This window comes from Scyliorhinus torazame, chromosome 9 (genome assembly GCF_047496885.1).
Source record: "Scyliorhinus torazame isolate Kashiwa2021f chromosome 9, sScyTor2.1, whole genome shotgun sequence".
Classification (NCBI taxonomy): domain Eukaryota; kingdom Metazoa; phylum Chordata; class Chondrichthyes; order Carcharhiniformes; family Scyliorhinidae; genus Scyliorhinus; species Scyliorhinus torazame.
The window spans coordinates 25,096,754-25,106,026 of record NC_092715.1 but is presented as its reverse complement, the minus strand read 5'-3'; positions in this window follow the sequence as shown (position 1 = coordinate 25,106,026).

The window sequence follows — 9,273 nt, the reverse complement described above, 5'->3', positions numbered from 1 at the left end:
GCATTCTCAATTCTGCACAACAGTTTCGGCCGTGTTCCGACGCTATGGCAACAGGAATTAAATAAAATCTGCACTCGTCAACAGAAATATGGGGACGATTCCTTGTTAATTATTGCACAGACTAACTTGCTCGTTCCAGGCCCCATCAAACAAAATGAGCTGCTCTTGTCAGCCGCAAATGGATAAACACTGGTCGCTGTGTTTCTCGACATTACAATGGTAACCGCTCTTCAAAAGTACTTCCTCGGCTGCAAAGTGTTTCACAATGTCCTGAGTATGCATTGTAAATGCAAGCTCTCTTGTCAGTGCAGGTGGAGGGATTCTGTGTGTATCTATTTCGGTTCTGAAGCCCTCTTTTATACTATTGCTGTTCATATTTATCACGGACTGAACCGGCTTTCTAACCATGGACAGGATTCTCCGAACCACTGCCGGGTCAGAGAATCGCTGGGGGGGCGGCATAAATCCCGCCCCCACCGCCCGCCGAATTCTCCGAAGGGTGAAAAGTCGGCGGGGCGTCAATCGCGCCGCCCGCCTCGGAGAATGGCAGGGGCGGGCGCGAGACAATAGACTCCGGGGCTTCCCATATTCTCCCGGCCGGATGGGCCAAAGTCCACGGGTCTCGTCGGCATAAATCAAAACACCTTTTTAACGGCGTCAACCAGTGCTGATGGTTGATGCCGTCCAGCGTGGAGGTAGGTCACGGCCTCGGGGGTTGGCCGCAGGAGAGGTGATGGCGTGGCCGCAGTCTGTGAGTGTGGGGGAGAGGTGTGTGTGGGAGTGCCGGGGAAGGGGGGGGTGAGTGCCGGCGAGGGGGACGGGGTGGATGAGTGCTGGGGACTGGGGGGTAATTGCCGGCGAGAGGGATGGGGGGGATGAGTGCCGGGATGGGGGGGTGAGTGCCGGGTACGGGGGTGTGAGTGTCGGGTACAGGGGATGAGTGCCGGGGACGGGGGGGTGAGTGCCGGCGAGGGGGATGGGGGGGATGAGTGCCGGGTACGGGGGTGTGAGTGCCGGGTACGGGGGTGTGAGTGCCGGGGACGGGGGGGTGAGTGCCGGGACGGGGGGGGTGAATGCCGGGTACGGGGGGGATGAGTGCCAGGTGCGGGGGGGGGAGCCGGGTACGGGGGGATGCATGCCGGGGACGGGGGGATGAGTGCCGGGGACGGGGGGATGAGTTCCGGAGACAGGGGGGGCGAGTGCCGGGACGGGGGGGTGAGTGTGCCGGGTACGGGGGGGATGAGTGCCGGGTGCGGGGGGGGGAGCCGGGTACGGGGGGATGCATGCCGGGATGAGTGGCTGGTACGGGGGGGGGTGAGTGTCGGGGACAGGGGGGGTGAGTGCCGGGGTCGGGGGGTGAGTGCCGGGTACGGGGGGATGAGTGCCGGGGACGGGGGGGTGAGTGCCGGGAACGGGGGGGGGTAAGTGACGGCGGGGGGGGCGGGGGGGGGATGAGTGCCGGGGATGGGGGGGATGAGTGCCGGGTATGGGGGGGTGAGTGCCGGGGATGGGGGGGATGAGTGCCGGGGACGGGGAGGTGAGTGCCGGGGACGGGGGGGTGAGTGCCGGGCACAGGGGGGTGAGTGCCGGGGACGGGGGGGTGAGTGCCGGGGACGGGGGGGTGAGTGCCGGGTACGGGGGAGTGAATGCCGGGGACGAGTGCCGGCGAGGGGGGCGGGGGGGGGGATGAGTGCCGGGTACAGGGGTGTGAGTGCCGGGTACGGGGGGGTGAGTGCCGGGTACGGGGGGATGAGTGCCGGGTATGGGGGAGTGAGTGCCGGGGACGGGGGGAATCAGTGCCGGGTACAGGGGGATGAGTGCCGGGCACAGGGGGGTGAGTGCCGGGGACGGGGGTGGTGAGTGCTGGGGACGGGTGGGGGTGAGAGCCGGGGATGGGGGTGGTGAGTGCCGGGGACGGGGGGGTGAGTGCCGGGTACGGGGGAGTGAATGCCGGGGACGGGGGGGATGAGTGCCGGCGAGGGGGGCGGGGGGGGATGAGTGCCGGGTACAGGGGTGTGAGTGCCGGGTACGGGGGGGTGAGTGCCGGGTACAGGGGGATGAGTGCCGGGTATGGGGGGGTGAGTGCCGGGGACGGGGGGAATTAGTGCCGGGTACAGGGGGATGAGTGCCGGGCACAGGGGGGTGAGTGCCGGGGACGGGGGTGGTGAGTGCTGGGGACGGGTGGGGGTGAGAGCCGGGGACGGGGGGGTGAGTGCCGGGGATGGGGGGGTGAGTGCCGCGGACGGGGGGGGGGGTGAGAGCCGGGGACGTGGGGGTGAGTGCCGGGGAAGGGGGGGTGAGTGCCGGGGACGGGGGGGTGAGTGCTGGGGACGGGGGGGGGGGGTGAGTGCTGGGGACGGGGGGAATGAGTGCCGGGTACAGGGGGATGAGTGCCGGGCACAGGGGGGTGAGTGCCGGGGACGGGGGGGGGTGAGAGCCGGGGACGGGGGTGGGGTGAGTGCCGGGGACGGGGGTTGAGTGCCGTGTACGGGGGGTTGAGAGCCGGGGACGGGGGTTGAGTGCCGGGGACGGGGGGGTGAGTGCCGGGGATGGGGGGGTGAGTGCCGCGGACGGGGGGGGGGTGAGAGCCGGGGACGTGGGGGTGAGTGCCGGGGACGGGGGGGTGAGTGCCGGGCACAGGGGGGGTGAGTGCCGGGGACGGGGGGAATCAGTGCCGGGTACAGGGGGATGAGTGCCGGGCACAGGGGGGTGAGTGCCGGGGACGGGGGTGGTGAGTCCTGGGGACGGGTGGGGGTGAGAGCCGGGGATGGGGGTGATGAGTGCCGGGGACGGGGGGTGAGTGCCGGGTACGGGGGAGTGAATGCCGGGGACGGGGGGGATGAGTGCCGGCGAGGGGGGCGGGGGGGGGATGAGTGCCATGTACAGGGGTGTGAGTGCCGGGTACGGGGGGGTGAGTGCCGGGTACGGGGGGGATGAGTGCCGGGTATGGGGGGGTGAGTGCCGGGGACGGGGGGAATCAGTGCCGGGTACAGGGGGATGAGTGCCGGGCACAGGGGGGTGAGTGCCGGGGACGGGGGTGGTGAGTGCTGGGGACGGGTGGGGGTGAGAGCCGGGGATGGGGGTGGTGAGTGCCGGGGACGGGGGGGTGAGTGCCGGGTACGGGGGAATGAATGCCGGGGACGGGGGGGATGAGTGCCGGCGAGGGGGGCGGGGGGGGGGATGAGTGCCGGGTACAGGGGTGTGAGTGCCGGGTACGGGGGGGTGAGTGCCGGGTACGGGGGGATGAGTGCCGGGTGTGGGGGGGTGAGTGCCGGGGACGGGGGGAATCAGTGCCGGGTACAGGGGGATGAGTGCCGGGCACAGGGGGGTGAGTGCCGGGGACGGGGGTGGTTAGTGCTGGGGACGGGTGGGGGTGAGAGCCGGGGATGGGGTGGTGAGTGCCGGGGACGGGGGGGTGAGTGCCGGGGACGGGGGGGTGAGTGCCGGGGACGGGGGGGGTGAGTGCCGGGGACGGGGGGAATGAGTGCCGGGTACAGGGGGATGAGTGCCGGGCACAGGGGGGTGAGTGCCGGGGACGGGGGGGGTGAGAGCCGGGGACGGGGGGGGGGTGAGTGCCAGGGTCGGGGGTTGAGTGCCGTGTACGGGGGGTTGAGAGCCGGGGACGGGGGGGTGAGTGCCGGGGACGGGGGGGTGAGTGCCGGGGATGGGGGGATGAGTGCCAGGGACGGGGGGGGTGAGAGCCGGGGACGGGGGGTGAGTGCCGGGGACGGGGCGGGTGAGTGCCGAGGATGGGGGGGTGAGTGCCGGGCACGGGGGTGGGGGGGGGTGAGTGCCGGGGATGGGGGGGTGAGTGCCGGGGACGGGGGGGGGTGAGAGCCGGGGACGGGGGGGTGAGTGCCGGGGACGGGGCGGGTGAGTGCCGAGGATGGGGGGGTGAGTGCCGGGCACGGGGGGGGGGTGAGTGCCGGGGACGGGGGGACGGGGAGCGAGTGCCGGGGAGGGGAGTGCGAGGGCAAGGGAGTTTGTCCGCCTGGCCAGGTGCCATCCTCCAACAGTCGTGCTCATGCAGCACATGCCACCTGGCTGGGGGAGGGGGGGTACGGGCAATGATGACATGTCGTCGTGTACCCCCCCCCCTGCAAGCCGTCATATTTTCTGATCAGCCAGCGATGTTGGCCGCCATGGTGGCAGCCGTTATTCTTCATGTTGCCCTGGAGGAGGAGGAGGAGCGTGCCAGAGAGGTGGTGCAGGCTGCCACAGAGGAGCGTGCCGCAGAGGGGCAGGCGGCAGCCGCCCAGGTTGGAGGGACACCCGCCCGACAGGACGAGAAGGAGGAGCAGGGGGAGCCCGTAGTGGAGGAGGAACACAAGGAGGGGGAGGAGGACATCGCGGCGCCACGGCAACGGAGGCACCCGAGGAGGCCCCGTGTGTACCGGCCCCGGTTGTCGTACCAGGACCTCATGGACCGGGAATGCAGGAGGAGACTCCGGATGAGCCGGTAAACCGTGGCGCACATCTGCCACCTGCTGGCACACCTGGCACCGCGTGGCACTGGGGGAGGACACCCTCTCCCCGTGTCCGTCAAGGTTACGGTTGCCCTGAACCTTTATGCCACGGGGTCATTCCAGACGCCAGGTGGGGACCTGTCCGGCGTCTCGCAGACATCGGTGCACCGGTGCACCCGGGCAGTGACAGACGCCCTATATGCCATTGCGGACCGCTACATCCGCTTCCCTGTGGACCGGGCCAACCAGGATGCCCGGGCCGTGGGCTTCTCTGCCGTGGCCGGGTTTCCCATGGCCCAGGGCGCGATCGATGGGATGCACGTCGCCGTGCGGCCAGCTGCAGATAACAGGGCCGTGTTCACCAATAGGAAGGGGACCTATTCCATGAACATCCAGGTTGTCTGCGATCACCGCATGATTATCCTGCATGTCTGCGCCCGGTACCCGGGAAGTGTACATGACTCATACATGTTGTCGCGGTCTTACATCCCCGGCATGTACGAGGGACGCCACCCCCGGCTGAGGGGCTGGTTGCTGGGTGACAGGGGTTACCCGTTGCGGTCGTAGCTGATGACGCCCATCCGGAGGCCACAGAGTGACGCGAAGAACAGCTACAATGATGCCCATGTAGCGACAAGGGGAGTGATAGAGAGGTGCTTTGGCGTGCTCAAAATGCGTTTCAGGTGCCTGGACCTCTCTGGGGGCGCCCTCCAGTATCCGTCAGATAGGGTCGGCCGCATCATTGTGGTGTGCTGCACAACATAGCCCAGCAGAGAGGCGATGTTCCACAGGCAGAGGAGGGCGGAGTGGAGGAGCAGCAGGTAGAGGCGCAGTCCTCCCCAGATGAGGGGGATTGGGGCAATGGTCAGGGCAGACGGGCTAGACATGGGCGGGTGGCTGTCCACCATTACCGGCTGGGCCAGCGGGCACGGGACAGGCTGATAGACGCACGCTTCACTGACTAGAGGGGCGTGGGAATCGGCTAGTATGGCCACGTACCGCACACCATGGCAACACCCGAACACCCTCACCCCCCCCACCCATCCACCCACCCAGCACCCTCACCCCCCCCCCCCAACCACACCCACCCCACCCGCATGCACACCACCCCTCCATTGCAGATCCACCTGCGGCACGACGGCCGGGCTCTCACGGACGCCGGTGGACGCGTGTCTATCGCAGGCCATGGAGGATTGTGACAACCCACTCTGCAATGAGCTCCTGGCTCCACGTCGTTGGACGATGTCTGACCCATGGCCACAGTACCACCATCCACCCGGACCATCCCTGCATGCGGCTGTGACACTGCAGCGCACGGTCCCGTCCTCTACCCGGGGGGATGGTGAGGGCGGCCCAGGGGGAAGGGGACAGACTCACCTGAGGCCGACGCAAGACCACCCCTCACACACACTGGTGCTCCACATCCATGACACCCCCGCACGCTTCGGACAGAGCACAAAGGCAGCTTCTGTAGGTGTTAACATGATTTTAATAACAAGCAGTGCATAAACGTGCCCTAGCCCCCTAAAACCCATCTGTGCCCTGCACCCGTGCCAACTTACTCAGTGTCTAATTGTTTGGCCTTAAGGGCCCTTTGACTATGCCTAGGTGGTTCCCCAGAGGTGCAGCAGAACTGGAGGTAGACTCCTGCGATTCCTGCCCTCTGACTCGGGATCCCTTTTGCGGTCGTTTCCGGGGGCGTCCTGGCCTAGATGGGCCAGGCTGCGGCCCGGGTGACTGGGATGGCGAGCTGCCAGCCTGTCCTGCCCGTTGCCCACCCGATGCACCTGGGACGGAAGGGGGGGAGCCCGAGGTGCTGCAGTGTTCCTGGACCTCCCCTACAGGGGGACCAGGAACGGGCGCCAGCAACTCCTCCTCCCTCGGGGTGCCCGATGGCCCCCAGGCCTCTACATGGGTTGGGGGTGCGAACGGACCGGCCATCCGACGGCCCTCCGACACCTGGCACTGCCAGTCCTGGAGGCCCGTGCTGGTATCGACAAGGGTCTGCAGGTTTGCAGCCATGGAGCTCAGGGAGTTGGCCATCCTGTCTGTGACTGTGCGACGCCGGCTAGCACATGGGCAATGGCGCCGATGCCCTCAGCGATGGCCTGCTGAGACTGGGCCATGGCCTGCAGAGGTTGGGCCATTGCCTGCTGAGACTGGGCCATGGCCTGCAGAGACTGGGCCATGGCCTGCAGAGACTGGGCCATGGCCTGCAGAGACTGGGCCATGGCCTGCAGAGACTGGGCCATGGCCTGCTGAGACTGGGCCATGGCCTGCAGAGACTGGGCCATGGCCTGCTGAGACTGGGCCATGGCCTGCTGAGACTGGGCCATGGCCTGCAGAGACTGGGCTATGGACTGCTGAGACAGGGCCATGGCGTTGAGCGCCTCTGCCATCTGCCGCTGCCGCTGGCTCATGGCCTCCTGTGAGAGGGCAGACATGTCCTGGGCCACAGACGGCGCCTGCACGGAAAGCCCCAGGCCTTGCATACTGCTCCCCATGTCTGACACCGTCGCACCCATTGCCTCCACCGCGGACGCCACCCGTGCGGTGTCGGCCTGGGTGGCACGAATGACCGGCACCACTCCCAGCTCCTGGACGCGGGTGCACTCCTCCACCTGCGACTGCAGCCGCCGCAAGCTGGCCGTCACCCTCTTCGCTCGTCCCAGGTTCGGTGGTTGCATCGGGGCTATGGGTGGGTGTGGTAACTCCAGGAACCCGGGATCCACCTGGGCGGCAGATGTCCGCTTGCACCAGGATGCCCACCGACCTCCCTCTGCTGCTCCTACCTCCACCTGCTGTACCGGGACGGCTGTGTTGTGCGCACCAGTGAGCGTACCAGATGCCTCATCACTAAAGTGCCCAACCGAGGTGAGTGTCTCTGCGATGGCGGAGGGTGTTGGAGACAGCAGTGGCGTTGTGTCGTGCGCATCGTCCGACTCTGAGTCCATGGTACTTTGGGGTGGCGGTCTGTCTCCATCCATCCACTCTGTGTCACTGTCCTGTATTTCGGTTTCCTGGGTAGGGGTGTCCTGGGTAGGGGTCTCCTGGGTAGGGGTGTCCTGGGTAAGGGTGTCCTGTGTAGTGGTTTCGTGGCTCGGCTGCGACGGGGGCCTGTGGCTGCCCCCCTCGTCGCTGGTGACACACGCCTGCGTCGCCGCACCCGCACGAGACGGGGGCATTGTCTCCCTATTGCTCCAGGTCTCTCCATCTCCCGTGGTCGCCCTGGGGCATCCTGCGGGCATCACGTGCCAGAGGGTCCGGGTCTCTCCGTATCCCGTGGTCGCCGTGGGGCATCCTGCGGGCGTCGCGTGCCAGAGGGTCCGGGTCTCTCCGTATCCCGTGGTCGCCGTGGGGCATCCTGCGGGCGTCGCGTGCCAGAGGGTCCGGGTCTCTCTGTATCCCGTGGTCGCCGTGGGGCATTCTGTGGGCGTCGCGTGCCAAAGGGTCCGGGTCTCTCCGTATCCCGTGGTCGCCGTGGGGCATTCTGCGGGCGTCGCGTGCCAGAGGGTCCGGGTCTCTCCGTATCCCGTGGTCGCCCTGGGGCATCCTGTGGGCATCATGTGCCAGAGGGTCCGGGTCTCTCCCTATCCCGTGGTCGCCCTGGGGCATCCTGTGGGCATCGCGTGCCAGAGGGTCCGGGTCTCTCCGTATCCCGTGCTCGCCATGGGGCATCCTGCGGGCATCACGTGCCAGAGGGTCCGGGTCTCTCCGTATCCCATGGTCGCCCTGGGGCATCCTGCGGGCGTTGCGTGCCAGAGGGTCCGGGCCTCTCCGTATCCCGTGCTCACCGTGGGGCATCCTGTGGGCATCATGTGCCAGAGGGTCCGGGCATCCTGTGGGCGGTCGGCATCTGCGGGGATGGATGCCTTGACGTTTGCTCCTACAATACACAATGAAGCATGCACGGTTAGACACGCAGGCAGTGATCAGGTGATATGGGGGAGGGGGTATATTGGGGAGGGGGGATATGGGGGATTTGGGGGAGGGGAATATGAGGGGTATGGGGGAGGGGGGATATGGGGGAGGGGGCATATGGGGGAGGGGGGATATGGGGACGGGCTGTCGGTGGCTCACTTGCTGGTGAGCCCCCGACCTCTGCATCGGCAACCTCCCGGTCCTCAGGTCCGCCAGCCAGTTCCAGGGCCCTTTCCTCATGTACGGTGAGTGGCCTCTCATCAGCTGGGCCCCCTCCAGTCCTCTCATGCTCCCTATTGTCGTTTGCGCACTTCTCCTGTTGGGGGGGGGGGGGGGGGGGGCAGGGGTAAAGGGCAACAGTGTTAGACAGGTATATGAATGCATGCCATCGGTTGCGCGTATAGTGCAAAGGTTAGGGTTAGGGTTGGTTTCACCTGGGGGGGGTGCCGCAAATCGGGCAGGGAGGGGGGGGGGATTCACCCTGGCTGCCCTGACGAGGTCGTTCACCTTCTTGGGCCACTGGGTGCCTGTCTGTGGTGTCATCGCCACAGCGCTGACAGCCTCTGCCACCTCCCTCCACAGACGCCGGCTGAGGCGTGTGGCGACCCTGCGGCCGTGTCCGGGGCACAGGGACCCTCTCCTCTCCTCCACTGCGTCCAGGAGCGCCTCGATGTCGCGGTCCTGGAACCTCGGGGCTGAACGGCAGACGGCCATCTTGTCGGTTCCTCCGGGGTGGGGGGGGGCGCGTCTTTTGAGCACGGCGTCACCGTCCACGTCGGGTGACGCCATCGCGAATGGTGTCACGCTGCTGCTAGCCCATTCGGGGCCGGAGAATTTGCATTGTTTTTGGGGGGGGGGGGCCGACGCCGGAGTGATCCGCGTCGTT